This window comes from Camellia sinensis, chromosome 7 (assembly GCF_055761805.1).
Source record: "Camellia sinensis isolate YWXY chromosome 7, ASM5576180v1, whole genome shotgun sequence".
Lineage (NCBI taxonomy): Eukaryota > Viridiplantae > Streptophyta > Magnoliopsida > Ericales > Theaceae > Camellia > Camellia sinensis.
Window position 1 is genome coordinate 110,528,863 of NC_138967.1, and position 20,473 is coordinate 110,549,335.

Consider the following 20,473-nt stretch of genomic DNA (forward strand, 5'->3'; position numbering starts at 1 on the left):
TCGCTTTGTGGTCGTTTTCGTGGACGACATTCTGATTTATTCACCTTCTGAGGAGGAGCACGAGGAACACTTGCGAGTGGTGCTTGAGTTACTTAGAGCCCATAAGTTGTATGCTAAGTTTGGGAAGTGTGAGTTTTGGCTGAAAGAGGTTAAGTTCTTAGGCCATGTAGTATCAGGGGAAGGGGTGACCGTAGATTCATCCAAGATAGAGGCAGTGCAAGATTGGGCACAGCCTAAGAGCGTCTTTGATATCCGTAGTTTTTTGGGATTGGCCAATTATTACCATCGGTTTGTGAGAGATTTCTCCAAGCTAGCTTCACCTTTGACTAGATTGACGCGGAAAGGGGTCAAATTTGTATGGAGTGAGACTTGTGAAATGTCGTTCCAAGAGCTTAAGGCTAGACTTATCACCGCTCCAGTCTTGATTATTCTAGAGAGGAGTTTGGGTTATGCAGTATATTGTGATGCCTCACGAGAGGGTTTGGGTTGTGTATTAATGCAAGAGGGGAAGGTAGTGGCCTATGGCTCACGTCAATTGAAAACACATGAAAAAAACTATCCTACACATGACCTAGAGTTAGCAGTTGTAATTTTTGCCTTGAAGATTTGGAGGCACTACCTTTATGGTGAGAGATTCGAGGTGTTCTCGGATCACAAGAGTCTGAAGTATCTGTTTACACAAAAAGACTTAAATTTGAGGTAGAGAAGGTGGATGGAGTTCATAGAAGATTATGACTTCGAGTTACATTATCATCCCGGGAAGGCCAATGTTGTGGCCGATGCCTTAAGTAGAAAATCCATTAGTGACGTAGCTTGTATAGCCATTCGGGAATGAGAGATGTTAGGTGCACTTGGTGAGTTTGACTTGCATCTGGGCGAGTCTGTGGAGTCTGCAGCCTTGTTTTCTGTGGTTGCACAGCCTACACTTATGAATCGAGTGTTAGGGGCACAGAGAGGTGACCTTGAGGTAGAATCCCTTCGGGACAAGATCTCTAGTGGGAAAGTAGAAAAGGGCCTGACTATGTATCCTGACCTAAGCATGAGGTACTGAGACCGCTTGTTTGTACTGGAGCCTTGCCGAGAGGAAGTACTCCGAGAGTTTCACCATTCACGCCTTGCGGTGCATCCGGGAAGCACGAAGATGTATCATGATTTGAGTCACCAGTTTTGGTGGAGAGGGATAAAGAAGGATGTGGCAGTGTTTGTGTCAAAGTGCCTCACTTGTCAGCATGTGAAAGCCGAGCATCAAAGGCCAGTGGGTTTGTTACAGCCCTTGCCTATTGCCGAGTGGAAATGGGTGCATGTCACGATGGACTTCGTTGTGGGTCTTCCGAGGACTCAACGGGATAGTGATGCCATTTGGGTGGTAGTGGACCGGTTGACTAAGTCGTTATACTTTATTCCTATACGCGTGAGAGATTCGGTAGATCATCTTGTCGACTTATATATTCGGGACATAGTGAGGTTGCACGGGGTCCTAGTGTCGATTGTCTCAGATAGAGATCCGCGTTTCACTGCGAGGTTGTGGCAGAGTTTGCAGAGTACCTTGGGCACTAGATTGACTTTTAGCACAGCTTATCATACTCAGACCGATGGGCAGTCCGAGCGTACTATTCAGATCCTTGAGGATATGCTTCGAGGCTGTGTCCTTGACTTTAAGGGGTCATGGGAGAGACACCTACCCCTAGTGGAGTTTGCTTACAATAACAGTTTCCAATCGAGTATTGGTATGACACCATTTGAGGCCTTGTATGGCCGACCGTGTAGATCCCCAGTTTGTTGGGTCAAAATGGGTGATGCACCTTTGTTGGGCCCGGAGTTGGTGCGAGAAACGACGAAGAAAGTTGAACTTATCCGTAAGAGGCTAGTTACAGCCCAGAGTCGCCAAAAGAGTTATGCCGACCGTATGAGGAGGCCCTTGTCATTTGAGGTGGGTGATCATATCTTTCTGAAAATATCACTTAGGTGGGGTTAGATGAGGTTTGGGAAGAGTGGGAAGTTGTCCCCTCGATTTATTGGCCCTTTTGAGATCCTTGAGAGAATTGAGGAGGTTGCATATCGATTAGCATTACCACTGCAGTTGTCCGGAGTGCATGATGTGTTTCATGTTAGTATGCTTCAGAAATACAAGCCGAATCCGTCACATGTATTGGATTGGACCGACTTAGAGGCAGATGAGGATGCCTCGTATGAGGAGAGACCGGTGAGGGTCTTGGATAGACGGGACCAAGTATTGCGAGGCAAGACGATACCCTTGGTAAAAGTTTTGTGAAAACATCACAGGATGGAGGAAGCCACTTGGGAACGTGAGTTGGAGGTCCGAGAGAAATATCTAGACTTGTTTGTTAATGTTTGAGCATATGTTGAAAATTCTAGTTTGTAATATAAGAACATGGTATGTGTTTGGTTTGGAAAACATTGTATATGTTTTGGGATCATGAGAGTTATGAGAATGATGCAAGTTTATTTAACATTGTATATGTTGAATGTGTTTTAGAAATGCAAATATGTTATTAACATTGAATATGTTATGGAATTATGGGATATATATGTTGAAGTTAATGAATTTCAAAGGAATGCATATTAATAATCCATAATGAGCTATATTTTGTAATGTTGTTCTCTTGAAAAGAGATGGAATGACCGGTGAATGGGTCATGGTGGTGAATGTTGAATTATAATGTTGTTGAGAATTGAAAAATCACAATTTTGAAACTTATATCTAGTTTCGAGGACGAAATTCTTTAAGGGGGGGAGGTTATAGCGATCTCGATTTTCCCTCCATTGTTTATTGTATTCCAGACTCGGTTCCGTGGATGTTTGTTGTTGTCTCTATCACATTTCCGTCCTTTAATTCTTTCTATTTGAGTTTTGGGATGTATTGGGCAGGTTTGTAACAGGTTGGTTGTGTTTTGAAATAAATAGTTGCTGCCCAGATTTTGGTTTCTTCGCTCGAGCGAGCTTTGAATGGTGTGTCTATTGGCTGGAGCGAGCACTCTTGCGCTCAAGCGTGTGTCTGCGTCTCTTTTTGACCTGAATCTTATGTTTCTTCGCTCGAGCGAGCTTTCCTTCGCTTGAGTGAGCGAGGACTATGTTTTGAGTTTCTTCGCTCGAGCGAGCACTCTTGCGCTTGAGCGTGCTTCTGGGTTGCAAACTTAAAGCTTCGCATTGTTCGCTCGAGCGAGGTGTTTGTTGTGTCTGGTCGCTCGAGCGACCACTTCTTCGCTTGAGCGAGCCTCGAGTATATCAGTGTAGACGCGCCCTTGGGCCTCACTACAATTCGGACTCAATTTGTGTCACAGTCCTGTATCTAATCTCGTGGAGTGCAATGCAAGACCGATGAATCATCAAAGAGTCCAAATCTGACAAATCGTTTTTGAAAACAGATTTTTTTGAAAGAAGTGCCAAACATGAACTGCTTTGCCAGATACAGAGTCGCCACCTAAATATTTTATTTTTGGGAAATTTAGGAAACCCTGACTCGTTGCCCGAGGCCACGTGTCCATCATCACCAAAGTTGCCTTGGCTCGGGAACTTGGGTACGATTGGGGAAGGTCACTTCGTGAGCACCCCCGCTCGCCCGATCAAAGATCGGCCTCTACTAACCATGATATCTAGTTTTGAAAACATTATGCGTTCTTAAACTGGTTATTAGCCTAGATTTACTATGTGATGCGCACAGCATACAAGTATAGACCGGATCGCCTGAATTGGAATAAAACATTTCATGTTTATTTTTGAAAGCGGTTTGCTACTCGCAAGTAGGCTTAAAATGCAGATTTTGCCACCCTCGGGTGGTCTTAGAAAACATGGTTTTGCCACTATCTAGTGGGCTTAAAACTCACAGTCAATGCATTATTCCAATTCAGATAATCCAACCTTCACCCATAGGCATTCAGGCAGGTATATCACATAAGCAAATAGCCTCATGGTAAGCATGCTATCATGGCAGTCACTCACACACATGCAAGGATGCTAAAGCATAAAACTTACCAAGTACTCCAAGCCAAAACAGAAGCTGATTAGAAATCCATGCATGATCCTAACTATGCTGGAATGCCTAATGCAACACATGCAAAATGCTACTAAATAGGCTCGGCTATTCTATAATGGCATGTGAAATGTTACAATTAACACGTATTCAACTCGGAATTGAAATACAATGCAGTTAGTATGATGCGCCGAACCCGGTGCATGCAAGACAGATAAATGGATGCAAACATGCGAGCATAAGTATGCTAATTGAAACATGCCCTAATCTAACCATCATAAGCTGATAAATAAAAGGGGAAAAGACGTGTGGTTGGAAGACATACATCACACGCACGCACACTTATTACAATTGTGCCCTCGCTCGGAGGGTCCGAATAAATAATATACAGTCCGAAAGTAATACAGTCCAAATGAATAACGAATTACAATTAATTATTACACAACCAATAACTAATTAACAAATTAGCTAAGTAAGCAAATAAATTAAATGAATGTGATTGCCTCGGCTCTGTTTTGGATGATAATGGATGCATGCATGCTCGATGCGCTTTGTCGGTAAATTCCATCGCGATGCCTCGTCTCGCCTTTGTTTGCAGCTGACTTTAGAAACTTACACAAAGCTCCAGAAGGCTGAAACTCCACCTTGGAAAGGCCACCGACCAGGTATTGGCTTGGAAAACCCTTGCCGACCACCCCTTATGGTGGAAACCAAAAAAAGTGGTCGGCCTACCAGGAAACCTGGTCGGCCGACCACTTTCTGCCCCTGGACTCTGGTTTTTCTGCAACAAAGGCAAGAAGGAGAGAAAGCAAGGTATTTTCAACATATGTGTGCGCGACCACTCCTCTCCATCCTTGCACAAGCTCTAGGGAGTGTGGCCCTCGGTCCTCGGGCCATCAACCACGCATCTTAATGCATGATGGCCGAGGAGTTGAATTGCACGTTTTAATGTGACATGAATGCACAAATACACACTTAAGGCCTAAACTCCATCATGGGAAATCCGGAATGTTGGCGACCAAGAATCGAGGCACGTTTCGTCACTTGGAGTACGAAACATCCCTCGTTTCCCGTGCTTGGACTAAACCCTACTCCAAGCACAATGCAACGAGCAATGCATGGCACGTGCAAATGTGACTAGCATGCAATCCTAAGTGTAATGCAACCAAGTGATGCAAGCATGCAAGGGATAAAATGCAAACATACACCTAGCATATACAATGCTAACACTACATGGCATGCGCAATGCTCGTGAACTAAGGCATACTCAATGCGACTATCAACCTAGCATACACAATGCGAGGAATGACATATCATGGCATGCACAATGTTCCTAACAACCTAGCATACGCAATGCAAAGGCTAAACATGCAACAACATGAACTACATGGCATGCTCGATGCAAGATGGACTTATACCAATGTGAGTGGACCTCAGCCACACTCACATCAGTGGCCATGTGATGAAAATGAGAGAATCGAAATGCATGCACACATGCACGAATGCCAAGGACCGAACCTAAGGCGTGAAATACCACTCTACCAAAGCATGGCAAGGGATGAAAGATGGCATACAAACATGCAATTTACAGCTCTGAAATATGGTGAATAATAGGGTCAAAACATGAACACACCTCAGTATATGCATGCAATGAAACTCAAAACTCGAAGCTAGGCAAATGCATTGAACTACAAGTATGCAAAACAGACATCATTCGACCACAAGGCCCAAAAACAGAGCTAGGGTAGTCCAAAATAAGCACAATGTTAGTTCAAAGCATGGCCAAAAAGTGCCAACATAAAGGGCCAAAACAACACGCAACCTAGGCTAGTAAGCATGGTTTACATGGCATGTACATGAAGCATAAGAGAGGTCCTCGAACCAACCAAAAATAGGAACATGATATGTCAAATAAGCCCCAAATAACTACTGAAATGCATCCAACGCATGCAAAAATGATGAGCTCCTTTGGAGGGCCATGCAAGGGGTTACTCAACACATATAACAAGAACACTTAACATGGCAAAACCAACTCTGGAAATCAATTATGACAAGCCTAAAACTCACCAAATTGGCCCTGAAATGGGTCAATGAAGCGTACAATGAAAGGCCCCTTCAAAAGGCCTTGAATGGAATTGTTTTACACATGCATTATGGACACAAAATATGGTCAAAGAGGCCCCAGAAAGAGCTAGGGCAGACCTTGAAACTCACCGAATTGGGCCCAAAAAGTGACTTCACAACATGCAAGTGAGGGGCCCTTTGGAAGGCCAAAAGGGCCAACAAACAAAACAAGGAGAGAGGGGGTCACCCCCCTCTGATTTTAGCTCTCAAAAACACATCCAAGCCACTGAAAATCCACTGGATTTCGGTGGCTAAAAGGCCAAACCAAGGCCAATGCAAATACTCACATACATAGCTCAAAACATGAAGAAATAAAGCATGAAAGGAGGGGACATGACCCCAAACAGAGAAGTGACCTTAAGTAGACATGTTTATAAGCTCAAAATGAAACTTTTTCTAGTTTATGACAAATCTCGAAAATGCTCACAAGTAGGACTAAGATATGATGTAAAATAGGCCTACAAAGAGGGATAAAGCATACAAGGACGTAGGAGGCCTCAAACAGAAAAGTGTCCTTAATCAATATTCAAGAGGAGCTCAAAATATGACACTTTTTAGTTTATGAAAAAGTCCAAAAATACTTGCAAGTAAGGCTAATCAATTAAGCAAAAAAATACAAGTTTAAGGAAAATAGGTGCTTACCCTTGAAGAGTAGTAAAGATGGAGCTTCTGGACCAAGTTGGTGAACCTTCAACCCTTTCAAATCAGTCCCAAAGTGCTGGAATGGATGGAAGAGGTGTGGTGCTAAGGGTTGTAGTGCAAATGGTCCAAGAAAACTAGGGTTTGGAGGCTCAAGTGTAGAGAAATAGAGAGAGAGAGAGAGTTGTAAGCCTTCAAAGTTGTTCAACCCTTGTAATGGAAGCTTAGCCCCTCCTTTATAAAGGAGAGGCTCTAAAGCTTCTTAAGGAAGCTAAAAACCAAGCTCAAAGATCCTCCATACACGTGTATGGAGGATCACTTCTGAGGCTTCCAGCTAGCACAACTGGCTTACACTCAAAGAGACCAAAAAGCAAGAAGCAGGCCGACCAGTTAAGGTGGTCGACCGTCCACTCCCCCTGGTCGGCCGACCAGGGGTCAAAAGGTTCAAGGAGAAATGCTGGCCGGCCACCCCAAAAAGGTGGCCTCCCAGATGAGTTCAACACAGCTGTATGGTGGAAAACCAGAAAATGTGACCCAAGAGAGAGGAAAACCAGCTTTTTAGCAAGGTTCAAAAGGGTCAAGAAGAATTACTGGTTGGCCTACCCATATTGGTGGCCTCCCAGATGAGCACAACACAATGGTGGTATGAAAAGCCAAAAATTGTGGCTCAAAAGTAAGAAAAATCAGCTTTTTGTCAGAAAAATCGGCTTTAGGAGAGAGAAAAATAGAAAACTGGTTTTTCAGGAGAAAAGGTGGCCTCCCACCATCATACCACCTCCCTAGCAATGAAAATGGGGTCCCTACTAAAAATGGACCAAAACGGATGTAAAACGAAGGTTCGGGGGCCAAAACGCGCAGTTCGGGGCCCCGAAAACAGGCTATTAGGCACCGAAAGTGGCGTATGACCACGAAGGTGGTCTCCTGGGCCACAGTGTCCCTCTATAGGGAGGAAATAAGGTGTGTGCCAAAAATCGGAGCAAACGGAGGTAGTTAAGTGTCCCGAATTGAGGCATACGGCCGACGGCTCCGAAAACCGGAAACTAGGCTCCAAACGGGAAAAATGGCCTACAACCACGAAACGTAGCCTACGGCCACTGAGAGATGGTCTACGAGACCTCTCCCTCCATTCGGGAAAAGAAAACAAAGAAAACAAGACTTGGTTCGCAAACCGAGGCAAAGCACAAAAGAGCCCCGATGTCCAGAGGCAAGGCTCGCAGCCGAGACTCTGAAACCTTAGAACGAGCACAATATGCATCATCACCGAGCGCTCAATTGCTGACGTCTGAGTCTTAAGGTCGGTCAAAAATGGGGTGTCTACAATCAGTTGCAGCAGCATGTTTCTACTTCACTTTTTCATCTCCTTTTTCCTCAAAACCCTAGATGTGGCGCACTCTCTCTTTACATACACCTTCTTTCTACAAATACACCTAGTTCTAGTGGTCTTCTACCCTACTTTCTTTGTAAAAAGGGTAGAGCTTTGCTTGGGCTACACTTTGATCCGAAAAAGGTTGGATTTGGAGCACTTTGAGTTTCTTCCTTCGTCTCCTTTGGGCTCCGAACTTTGAGGTAGTGATAATCTACTCCTTCTTATGAGTTTTAACATAAACGTTTGTCATTTTGTATGAATGTTGAGATTTGGTAATTTGGGAAGTTAGGGTTTGAGATTTGAAATATCTAGAAAAGGGGTTTCTGTGTTGGGGTTCCTTTGTGAATGTAAGACCTTGAAATGGGGTTTATTTGTGTTTAATTGATGAAATCGAGCCTTAGGGTTGAAGTTGAGAAAAGTGGGGAAAATACCCTAATTGAATTTAAATAATTAATTTGATAATTTGTGGAAATATGAAATTGAGTTGGAAATCATGAAATTGGGAAATTATGAGATTGAATGGTATAGTTGGAATGATTAATCACTCACCTACGAAAGTGTATTAATTTATCTGTTTGATAAATTTAATTATCTGTTTAGAAATAACTGTTTTGGGCTATCCGTGGTGGATAGCCATGATTGTTGTAGAATTGCATGATGATTTGGTAAATTAAAACTAATCAATTGGAATATGTCATTGAATATGATGGTTGGATTAACACATGATATATGTGCTTTAAATTGATCATTGTATATGGTAAGCGTTTAAATACATTGCATATGTATCTTGTTTGGGAGGAGATAGGGGATGTATTTCCAAACCTGTTTGGGAGGAAATGGGGGATGGACTCCATTGATAATTAAGTTGGCCGAAGTGTCTAGGGTGAAAGTCCCGAAATCTTAATTACGTTTGCATAACGTAGATGGATTGAAATATTGATGCGTTAATAATATGAGTTGTAGTCTCATTTTGAATTGAAGTATTGAAGAAGTAATTATATGAGTTGTAGTCTCATTATAAATTGATTATGATTGAAGTGGTGATAGTATGAGTTGTAATCTCATTTGGAACTGTTCGGATAAATAATGAACCATATCTATGAATTAGATTGGATAGTGAAACGGAAAGGGGTTGAAACATGGTTGTGACTATGGATTGGTTATGGAAGAGATGTACGTTGATTTATATGAGTTAAACATTTATCGAATGCTAATGTTTTAGTCAATTCTCATATTAGGTTTAGCGTATCTCTACTGGGCTTTGGCTCATCCTTTATGAGACATCATTTTTCAGGTACAGGTGAAATGCTGCCTCCAAGGATGCAGCTTGGGAGGTTTAGAAGCTGAAGGCTTATTTTTGTAGCTATCTTTTGTATTACATGTAATTCAAGCCAAGGGCTTAATCTGTTAAGAGTTGAAACTCTCTCTTGTTGTAACCACGTGTTGACTTGGAAAGTTGTAAGCCCGTAGGGCATTTACTTTTGTTGTCAACATGTAATACTTTTTGTAAAGAATACTCTGATGTCTGGAATGTAATACTTCTTTTATGTTTTATGGATCTTATGAATGAATGAAGTATGTCTTATTTTGAAGGCGTTACAATAACAAGAAAAAATGGAGGAAGGTGAGATCGTGAGATCATGGAATGGTGGGTGAGAAAAGGAAAAAGTAAGAGAAAGAGAAGTGAGAAAGTAGAAAATGTATATGTTGACATTTTTTGGAAAATATATCTCATCCATTGTTTGATAATTTGAACAGATTTGAGCCGTTCAAATGTCCTAGTCGGACAAAAAGATGTTGAAGATTCATAAACCGTCCTACTTTATTATATTGATGTTGAAGACTCATATGGGGTCTAAATTTAAGAAGTCTATCAGGTATTCAATATATTTAGAAATAATAATTAATTATTCATATTCATTTAATTTGTGGACAATAAAATTCATTAATTTAATCTCCACCACACACAGTAAAATCTGACTCCTAATTCTGGGATTGCAGACTTTTCCATATGATATAAATAAAAAATAAGTGAACAAAAAGGAGAAAATAAAAAAATTAAACAAATAGAGAGAAAAATAAAAATGGGAGAAAATAAAAAGAAAAAAGAGAGGAAGGTGGAATCATGAGGTCATGGAAGGATGGGTGAGTAAGGGAAAAAGTAAGAGACAGAAGCGAAAAAGTAGAAAATGTACATGTAGGATATTTTTTGGAAAATATATCTCAGGAATGGTTTTATAATTTGAATAGATCTGAGTCATCCAAATGTCAAAGTAAGACAAAAATATGTTGAAGTTTAAAAACCGTCATGCTTATTAAAATACATTGAAAATTCATACGAAGTCTAAATTTATGAAGTCTATCAGGTATTAAATATATTTAAAAATAATAATTAATTATTCAAATTCATTTAATTTGTGGATTATAAAATTCATTAATTTAATCTCCATTACACACAGTAAAAGCTGGCTCCTAATTCTCGGATCGCAGACTTTTCCACATAATATGACTAAAAATAAGTAAACAAAAAGGAGAAAAAAAAACAAATAGAGAGAAAAAGAAAAATGGTAGAAAATAAAAAAAAAAGAAGAAAAAAAAAAAGAAAAGAGCAAGGTGGAATCATGGGATCATGGAAGGATAGGTGAGAAAAGGAAAAAGTAAGAGGAAGAAGCAGGAAAGTAGAAAATGTACATAAAGGACATTTTTTGAAAACTATATCTCAGTCATTATTTTATAATTTGAACAGATCTGAGCCATACAAATGCCCTAGTACGACAAAAATATGTTGAAGATTAAAAAACCATCATGCTTTTTTATATAGATGTTGAAAATTCATATGAGGTCTAAATTTATGAAGTCTATCAGGTATTCAATATATTTAAAAATAATTATTATTCAAATTCATTTAATTTGTGAACTATAAAATTCATTAATTTAATCTCCACCGCACACAGTAAAATCTGGCTCCTAATTCTGGAATCGCAGACTTTTTCCATATAATATGAATAAAAATAAGTGAACAAAAAGGAGAAATTTTTTTAAAAAAACAAATAGAGAGAAAAATAAAAATGAGAGGTGGAATCATGGAATCATGGAAGGATGGATAAGAAAAGGAAAAAGTAAGAGAGAGAAGCAGGAAAGTAAAAAATGTACACGTAGGACATTTTTTTGGAAAATATATCTCAGGCATTGTTTAATAATTTGAAAAAATTTGAGTCATCCAAATGTCATAGTAGGACAAAAATATGTTGAAGATTCAAAAATTATCCTGCTTTATTATATAGATGTTGAAGATTCATATCAGGCCAAAATTTACGTAGTCTATTAGGTATTCCATATACTTAAAAGAAATAATTAATTATTCAAATTCATTTAATTTGTGGACTATAAAATTCATTAATTTAATCTCCATCACACACAGTAAAATCTGGCTCCTAATTCTGGGATTGTAGACTTTTCCATATAATATGAATAAAAATAAGTGAACAAAAAGAAGAAAATGAAAAAAATAAACAAACAGAGAGAAAAATAAAAATAGGATAAAATTAAAAATAAAAAGAAAGGAGAGAGGAATGTGGAATCATGGGATCATGGAAGCATGGGTGAGAAAAGGAAAAAGTAAGAGACAGAAGCGGGAAAGTAGAAAATGTTCATGTAGCACATTTTTTGAAAAATATATCTCAGCCATTGTTTTATAATTTGAACAGATTTGAGTCATCCAAATGTCCTAGTAGAACAAAAATATGTTGAAGATTTAAAAACCGTCATGCTTTATTAAAATACTAGCGTATGCCTGTGCCTGAAAGCACGGTATAAATAATGTTAGGATTGGAAAACAATTGTATTCCTAATACTATTTAAATTTATTTTTTTAATTTCATAAAATCACAAATTTATTATAAAATTTTGGAATTCTCACAAAACTCATAAAAACTCGCTTTTGCTTATATAATATATAACTAGATAGATAGATGTGTCTGGCATACATACAATTTCCATGGGCATATATACAATATTGATTTTGCTTATATAATTATATGGAAATTGTATGTATGCTCATAATGTCGTACTGTATTAAGGGCATACATACATTGTATGGAAATATGTATAAAATAAGTGAACAAAAAGGAGAAAATAAAAAAAAAAAAAACAAATAGAGAGAAGAATAAAAATGGGAGAAAATAAAAAAAATAAAAAGAAAAGAGAGAGGAAGGCGGAATCATCGGATCATGGAAGGATGAGTAAGAAAAGGAAAAAGTAAGAGAGAGAAGCGGGAAAGTAAAAAATGTGCATGCAGGACATTTTTTGAAAAATATATCTCAGCCATTATTTTATAATTCGAACAGATTTGAGCTATCCAAATGTCCTAGTAAGACAAAAATATATTGAAGATTCAAAAGCCGTCCTGCTTTATTATATAGATGTTGAAGATTCATATGGGCTCTAAATTTATGAAGTCTATCAAGTATTCAAAATATTTAAAAATAATAATTAATAATTCAAATTCATTTAATATGTAGACTTTAAAATTCATTAATTTAATTTCCACCACACAGTAAAATCTAGTTTCTAATTCTGGGATCGCAGACTTTTCCATATAATATGAATCAAAATAAGTGAACAAAAAGGAGAAAAAAAAAATTAAACAAATAGAGAGAAAAATGAAACTGGGTGAAAATAAAAAAATAAAAGGAAAAGAAGAGGAAGGTGGAACATATATAGTGATCCGCACTTAGATCTGTTCCATTTATTTCTTTTGAATTCGGGAAACCATATTCGTGATGGTCGTTCCTTTCTCTTTATGTTTGGTTTTGGCTTCAAGGGTCGTCACTATCTTTGTTGGTGTCCACACTACCTCATTTTCCTTGTCTTGTTTTGCTCCTAGGGTCGACACCGGCTTTGGAGGTGTCGACACCTTCTTGAAATGGTTACTGAAATTGAAGGTCGACACCAGCCTTGGTGATGTCGACACTCATCTTTTGTTGTTGGCCTCAAGGGTCGACACTAGTCTGGGAAGGTCGACCCTTGTCCATTGCAGAATTTAGGTTTACTTGCTGAAATTTTGTGTCGACGCCAATCTGGGAAAGGTCGACACCTTGTTTGCTGCCAGCATTGTTTTTCTTCAATTCTTCCTGAAGGGTCGACACCAGTCTGAGAAGGGTCGACCCCTATAAGTCTTTTTCCAGATTTTATTTCTGTTTTAGGCCCTACATCTTGGGGATTTTGACTTGTTCTTTTGGGTTGACTTTGAGACTTTATTTCAATTTAACCTAGCACTATAAATAGGGTACTCACTTACTCTTTTCTTCACTTTATCTTCTAGTTCCCCTCTTTAAACCGTGAGTCACTCTTCTCTCTCTCTAAACTCACTTTTCACTTAAAGATCTTCAGATTTACTCACCTAGGAGCATCTCTTCACCTTGCTCCTTTGAGATTAAGTGCTGAGCTTGCCGTGGGCTTCATTTTGATCGGAGCAAATTGTTGTTTCGTCACCTTCAACTTTTGGGCTTTTCCTCATTCTTCCTTTTCTAAGTTTGAGGTTGGGATTCTCCACACCCTCTTATGAGTTCTAACTTAGTTATTTGATATTTCTAAAACAATGTTGTGATTTTTGGAGATTTTGGACAAATCTAGGGTTTAGTTGGAAATCAAAAAGAGGAGTTTTCAAATGGTTTGTTGGAAATGCTTTTAGAAAAGTGTTCATTGTTGACTTATGATAAAGTGATGGGTTTTTACCTTTGGAAATGATTTGTAAAGAAAAATGGGACTTTGCCCTAGAAATCTAAAATGTTGATCTTGTAAAGATAATGGAAATGATGTTGGGTTTTATGTAATTGGAATGATGTCTTTCTCTACTCAAAAATGATTTTGAAAGAAAACAAGGTTTGCTCTAAAACCATGGGTTTGACTTGTGTTGGAAAAATATTAAAGGATGATAATGGTTTCGTAATATCGCTCACGTCTTGGTGATGGTGATGGAGGATATTGATGATGATGGTGGAGTTAGATATGTTATATCGCTCACATCTTGGAAATAATGATAATGTGTATTATTATTGAAATTTTCTATTTATTAGAGATATATGTTTTGGGCTATCGGTGGAGGATAACTATGAGTATTGTAGAAATTGCATGAGAATTAGGTGAACTAAAACTAATTTCTCATCCATGTGCATTGAACATTGTTGCTCATTTAATACATTGAAAATGTATATGATTTTGAGAAAAATGGGTGAACGTTGGAAAGATGTGTGTATCACCAAATCAAGTTGGCCTGTGTGTCTAGGGTAAAAGTTCCGAAAAATGAGCGTATACATAAGTGTCGGTTCCCACTGATGAAATATCCATAAAATGGAAATAGTACTGCTTGTATAGGCTACGTTTACATAGGTGCCGGTTGATGGTTTCCCACAAACGAAATATCCGTGAAAAGTTATACCGGTTGAGAACTCCCCTTGTTTTCTATTGTAAAGAATATGAATTGAGAATTGTGGTATAAACTGAGCATGACATGGTTTTGAGAAAGAAATATAAAACATTTTGACATGAGCATTGCATATGTATTTCACCCTTATATCTTTGTTAAGATTCATATATTGTGTTGGATTATTTCTATTAGGCTTTGGCTCACCCTTTATGAGAAAATCATTTTCAGGTGTTGGTGAGATGCCTCTGCCAAGGCAGTAGCTTGGAAGGATTGGAGCAAGACCTTCATTTTTTGTTACTGTGCTGTAATTAGTTTGTGTAAGCCCAGGGCTTTATCTGTATTGGATATAGATCCATTTTGATGTAACCAAGCACAGTCTTGGATAGTTGTAGCCTTCAGGGCATTTCAGTTATTTGTATAACTTCTATTTCACTTTTTTACTCTGGCACATGCTTTAGATTCATGGTTAGGTCTTATGAATGTATACTCGCATGTGTCACTCTTTTGTGCAACTGAATCTTATATATTGGAAGTACTTTCTACTCTGATTTAGATTGTTATGTACTTATTGTCATGGATGATTTATTGTAATTTATTTCGGGGCGTTACAACTTGGTATCAGAGCGTACCAGTTTTAAATACTTTGGATACGTGGGAAGTGGTTATTACCACAATGGGTTTGTCTCGCTTGATAGAGACATTTGTATGTATGGTATGCTATGTGATAACACGTTTACGTGATTGTATGGGTATGAGATTTAATTTCTAAGATATTGATTGAGTCTATGGGTTTCTAGAAGCCCTATTAGAAGAGCACCTGATCACTGCTAGTTCTAATTGGAACTCTGGCAACTCCACAGGACGGTCATGATCCAGGAAGGAAATTCGTATGTGTTTATGTGACTATGTGCTTATGTGGAGTAAATTATTGTTGTCCACTGCTTTAGGACACAAGTGAGTTAGCTTTGGCACATTTGTAAATGTGCTAATCTCTTTTGTTGCCTTCATTAGGATGTCAGGACCTAGACGTGGTGGTGGTAGGCGTGGTAGGCCTAGAAGGCATGAGGTGCCTTTACCGGATAAGATTCTGGCGCAAGAAGAAGGGGTGAGTCAGGCCAATGTGGCTAAACCAATTGGTCAGCAGGCCATGGGTGCCTTAGCCCACGAGATGGCCGGAGCACTGCAGGAATCCATGGACATTCTCAGAGTTGAGAATCAAGTCCAGGCCCATGTTGCTGAGACAGGGTCGTCTTTTTTGAAGAGGGAGTTCTTTCGGCCTAATCCAGACGAGTTTGTAGGTGATCCTAAGGAACCACTGAAGGCGGATGAGTGGCTAGAGCAAACAGTGAAGACATTCGAGATGCTTGGCATCGAGGATGACGGATTGAGAGTGACCTTAGCATCCTTCCAGTTGAAGGGAGATGCGGGTCAATGGTAGAAGTATGCATGTGGGTGCATTGGAGTGACTTGGGAGGCTTTTGGCAACGCCTTCCAGGACAAGTTCTTACCTCTCACTGCTAGGAGAAATTGAGAGGCCAGTTCCTGAAGCTCAAGCTACTTAGTTTGTCAGTAGCTGAATTTGAAGTAGCTTTCACCAGCCTCTCTAGATTTGCACCTAAGCTTGTGGCAATGGAGGAATGTTGTTATGTAGAGTTTGAGAAGAGGTTGAAGACCGGCTCCTTTTCAAGGTGGTCGTGTCAATGATTAGGGAATACGGGCGACTTGTAGAGTCGGCTGCTCATCTTGAGACCGTAATGTAGATGGAGGACGAACGGATGGGGGGCTTCAACAGGAGTCAAGATGTTCAAGGGGATAGTAAGAGGTAGAAGGGTTCTACCCCATAGGAGTCCCAGGGAGCACAGTCGATGTCCACTTTTCTAGGGCCGAGTTCGGGTTCTGGGAGAGGTGGTCAGAAAGGTCTCACTTGTTTTAAGTGTGGCCCGTTAGGCCACAAGTCTCCAGCTTGCCCACAAACGGAAGGAGGGTAACAGTTTGGTTTATCTGCGGTTCGTTTTCAAAGCTAGAGTCAGAAGAGAGGACAACCACTCACTTGTTATCAGTGTGGGTAGGCAGGGCACTTGAAGAAGTTTTGCCCTCAATTGGGTGGCATACCTAGTGCGTCTAGTTTGAGGCAGACACAGAGCCACTAGCTTACACAGTCAGCACAGGCCTCAAGGGCCAATCAAGGAGCCTCTTTGGCTTAATAAATACATTAGACGTATGCTCTAACGGGTGAACAGGTGCAGTAGAGGCCTTTAGGGCGTGTGTATGCTGTTAACATGCCAGACTTAGTGCCAGCACCTTCACTTGCAAACGGTACTTTCCTGTTATGCAATCCTATTGCCAATGTGTTAATTGATACGGGTGCATCCCATTCATTTATCTTGTCTACATTTACATCGGGATTGGGGTTAGAGTTGGCTCAGTTAGCATCTCCACTCAGTGTAATGTCACCTATTAGTGGTGAGATTGTCTTGGAGCAGGGGTGTCGGGATTGTGACATAAAGGTTGCCAGTCGCCGACTTCTTTTTTGCATTTGTGTTGATTGACATGTTTAGTTTTGATGCTATTTTGGGTATGGACTGGTTGTCATCATATTAGGCTATCATAAATTGTTACCGTCAAAGGATTACTGTATCTACCTTGAGCAGTGATTGCTTTTATTTCTTGGGAGACTGAGCTGATAGAGTCTTATCACTGGTCTATGATTCGCATGGACGGAGTGAACTTAGTTGTCTCTTTGCTAACTTTTTGAGTAATGAGTGTGATGAAGTCCGTGTTGAATTGCCAAGGGTAGTTTGTGAATACGCAGATGCTTTCCCTGAGGATCTCTCTAGTTTACTACCTCACCAAGAGATTGAATTCTCTATTGATTTAGTGCCTGGCATGGCACCGATTTCTATGGCACCATATAGATTTGCACTTGCCAAGTTGAGTGAGTTGAAGAGTCAACTCCAAGAACTGTTAGATAAGGGATTTATCCGCCCTAGTACTTCACCTTGGGGAGCACCGACTCTCTTTGCTAAAAAGAAAGATGGCGCATTACAACTTTGTATAGATTACCGAAAGTTGAACAGGGTAACTGTTAAGAACAAGTACCTAATTCCTCGTATAGATGATTTGTTTGATCAGTTGAAGGGACCTTGTTGCTTTTCTAAGATAGACTTAAGATCGGGGTTATCACCGGTTGAGAGTAAGGGAGGAGGATATCCAAAAGACGGCAATTCGTACGCGGTATGGCCATTACGAGTTTCTAGTGATGCCCTTTGGGCTGACTAATGCACTAGCTGTGTTTATGGATTTGATGAATCGGATTTTCTGTGAGTTCCTAGATTGTTTTGTGGTTGTCTTTGTTGATGACATCCAGATTTACTTATCCTCTGAGGAGGAGCACGAGGAACACTTGTGAGTGGTGCTTGAATTGGTTAGAGCCCACAAACTGTATGCTAAGTTTGGAAAATGTGAATTCTGGTTGAGAGAGATTAAGTTCTTAGGCCATGTGGTATTCGGGGAAGGGTTGACTGTAGATTCATCCAAGATTGGGGTTGGCTTGGTATTACCGTCGGTTTGTGAAAGATTTCTCTAGATTAGCTTCGCCGTTAACTAGACTAACGAGGAAAGGAATTAAGTGTGGAGCGAGACTTGTGAGAAGTCTTTTCAAGAGGTTAAGGTTAGACTTACCACTGCTCCAGTATTGATTATTCCGGAGAGGGGTTTGGGTTATTCGATGTACTGTGATGCTTCACGGGAAGGTTTGGGTTGCGTATTCTTGCAAGATAGGAAGGTAGTAGCTTATGGCTCGCAGTAGTTGAAAACACATGAGAGGAACAACCCTACTCATGACCTAGAGTTAGTGGCGGTGATCTTCGCCTTAAAGATTTGGAGGCATTACTTGTATGGTGAGAAGCTTGAGGTGTTTTCTAATCATAAGAGTCTGAAATATCTGTTTACACAGAATGACCTGAATCTGAGACAAAAAAGGTGGATAGAGTTTATAGAAGATTATGATTTTGAGTTACATTATATCATCCAGGGAAGGCCAATGTTGTAGTCGATGCCTTGACTAGGAAATCCATTGGTAGTGTAGCTAGTATTGCCATTCGGAAATAGGAGATGTTGGGTGCTATTGGTAAGTTTGACTTGCATCTTGGCGAGTCCGTGGAGTCTGCAGCCTTGTTTTTGATAGTGGCACAACCTACACTTGTGAACTGAGTGATAAAAGCGCAGAAGGGTGATCTAGAGGTAGAAACCCTTCGGGAAAAGATCTCTAGTGAAAATGTAGAGAAAGGCTTGAATGTGTATCCCGACTCGAGTGTTAGATACCGTGACCGTCTTTTCATGTCAGAGTCTTGTCAAGAGGAAGTACTCAGAGAGTGTCACCATTCACACCTTGTGGTGCATCCGGGAGGCACAAAGATGTGTCACGACCTTAGTCGCCAGTTTTGGTGGAGGGGAATGAAAAAGGATGTGGTCGTGTTTGTATCGAGGGGCCTTACTTGTCAACAAGTGAAGGTCGAACATCAGAGGCCAGCGGGCTTGTTGCAACCCTTGTCTATAGCCGAGTGGAAGTGGAAGCATGTCACGATGGATTTCATTGTAGGTCTTCCTAGGACTCAATGGGATAGTGATACGATTTGGGTGGTAGTTGACCGGTTAACCAAGTCGGCACACTTTATAACTATGCACGTGAGTGACTCGGTGGATTATCTTGCCGACCTTTATATTAGGGACATAGTGAGGTTGCATGGGGTCCCAGTAACGATTGTTTCAGATAGAGATCCCCGTTTTATGGCTCGATTGTGGCAGAGCCTACAGAGTGCCTTGGGTATGAGGTTAACTTTTAGCACCGCGTATCACCCTTAGACTAACTGGCAGTCAGAGCGCACCATTTAGATTCTTGAGGATATGCTTCGGGATTGTGTTCTTTACTTTAAGGGGTCGTGGGAGAGGCACTTACCTTAGTGGAGTTTTCCTACAATAATAGCTTCCAATTGAGTATTGGCATGGCATCGTTTGAGGCCTTGTATGGCCAACTGTATAGATCTCATGTGTGTTGGGCCGAGGTGGGTAATGCACCTATGTTGGGTCTAGAGTTAGTCTAGGAGACGACTAAGAAAGTCGCCCTCATACGTAAGAGGTTGGCTACTGCCCAGAGTCGCTAGAAAAGTTATGTCGACCCTAGGAGAAGACCTTTGTCTTTTGAGGTAGGAGATCATGTCTTATTGAAGATAACACGTAGGAGGGGTTTGATGAGGTTTGGGAAGAGTGGGAAGTTGATGAGGATGAAAGTAAGCTTTTGAAAGTGTTTTTCAGAAGTTGCTAAAACAAGGCATTTTGCTCGAGCGATTCTTTGGTCACTCGAGTGATCTTCATGGCCATCAAACGTGTTAGATGCTTCAAATCTAGGCTGGATAGTCGCTTGAGCCAAGTGTAATGAAAACTGAGTTCGCTTGAGCGATCATGCAATGTTCTGCAAAAATACTAGATGACCTCTAAGTGAGCTCAAGCGAAGACTTCATCGCTCGAGCTATGAGGTCAAGTTTTGGGTTTTCAAAACAGAGTTTTGAGATTCAAAACATTGGTTTCTAAGTCATGAACTTCCATAGTTGGTAAAAATTCTTGAAAACACTTAGAAAACCATGAATATAAAACCAATTTAGAGCCATGAGCTCAAAACATCATGAATTTTGCAAAATTAAAATCCAAACTTCCATGCATGTGAAGTTCCAAACTCTTTTCTTCGAAATTCATAATTTATGAACTTAGTTATTTTAATTCACAAACTTAAACCTTCAAACTTCTTAAAACCAAAGATATAAATGTAATTTAACCTCAAAACCAACAAAGATGATAGAATTCATGCTCAAGATAAGGAAATATGATGAAATTATGCAAGCATGTCTATTTTAAGCCAATTTCATTATCT